We start from the raw sequence: 1,611 nt of genomic DNA, 5'->3' as shown, positions 1-1,611 counted from the left end.
CCGCAGAACCATACGTCATGACAGTCTGAGGACAACAGCGCCAGACCAACAGTCTGAGGCCGGAAGTGGGCGGAGTAGCCATATCAGATCGGAAGTGGGCGGAGTTCATGTAAACTAATAATGGTGGAAGAGACGGTAAGAAGTTAATCACGGCGTAATTTCGAGAGCTCAGTCAAAAGTTAATGAAAACGGAATTGTCATGGCGGAAGAAGAGAAAACTGTAAAAAAAAAAAAAATACAAAAGGGCCTATCTCACGTTGGATGGGATAAATGCAGAGCACTAATTCCGAGTATGGGTCACCATACTTGGCCACATGTCATGTCACTTTTTTTTTTTTCACTTTAATCTATCTATCTATCTATACACTCTAAAGTGCGGGGTTGTTTCAACCCAACTTTGGGTTAAAAATATAATGTAAAAATTTGACCCAAAGTTGGATTGAAACAACCCCGCATTTTTAGAGTGTATGTGTGTATATATATATATATATATATATATATATATATTAATAAAACTAACTTTATTTGGATATAAATTAAAACTCTTTATATACTGTGTGTGTGTGTAAACATTTAATTTATATCTAAATAAAGTTAATTTTACTTTAATTTATGTATTCAATTTACACTACTTGCTATAGGTTTATAATGTTTTTCTATTTTTATACTTATGCTAACCAAGGCATTTATTTGATCAGAAATATTGTGAAATATTTTTACAATTTAAAATGACTGATTTCTATTTTAACATATTTTACAATGTAATTTATTCATGTGACGACAAAGCTGGATTTTAATTACATTTTAAAATATATTAAAATAAAAAAAAAAACAGGTCATTTAAATTGTCATACTATATTTTTCAATATAGTTTTCATTAAATGAATGCAGCCTCAGTGAGCATAAGAGACATTACAAAGATTGAAAAAATATTGAATAATTCATAACAACAGCATGCATAAATATTTATGAAATAAAAATGCTTTCATTGCTTTTAAATGGAGTACAGCATGTCACCGGAGGAACTGGAGATTTCTTGAATCACGACCGTGTTACAAAGCATTACTACAAATGATAATAATAATAATAATGCGGTCTGATGTCCAACCATTCAGACGTATTAATGTTTGGAGAAAACATTGTTTTATGTGATGATCTGAGCAGTTTCCTCATGGGAATCATTACTCCTGGTAATTGCTTTTCAAGGCTGTATAATGGTCAAAGAAACATTTCACGAGACCAGGTGCACACGATGTTCCTGTAAAACATTCTAAACACTCCAGACAGCATTCCAAAAGACTGGAAACAGAGAATGGCCCTACTCTATGACAACTTTTGGGCACTGCTCAACTGCTCAGCAAAGCAGCGTCCCTTCGCATCCTCCTTTGATGATCACAAATGAGTTCCAGGTGTTGTGGTTGCCAATGGCCCAATGGCAACGTGCTCTGAAGGCTAGAACAGTGGTTCCCAACCCTGGTCCTTGAGGCACCCCAACGCTGCACATTTTGCATGTCTCCTTTCTCTGACACCAATTTCAGGTCTTGAAGTCTCTACTAATGAGCTGATGACCTGAATCAGGTGTGTTTGATTAAGGAGACATGCAAAACGTGC

This window comes from Sinocyclocheilus grahami, unplaced genomic scaffold (genome assembly GCF_001515645.1).
Source record: "Sinocyclocheilus grahami isolate Dianchi unplaced genomic scaffold, SAMN03320097.WGS_v1.1 scaffold679.1, whole genome shotgun sequence".
Taxonomy (NCBI): domain Eukaryota; kingdom Metazoa; phylum Chordata; class Actinopteri; order Cypriniformes; family Cyprinidae; genus Sinocyclocheilus; species Sinocyclocheilus grahami.
This window is presented reverse-complemented; position numbering follows the sequence as displayed.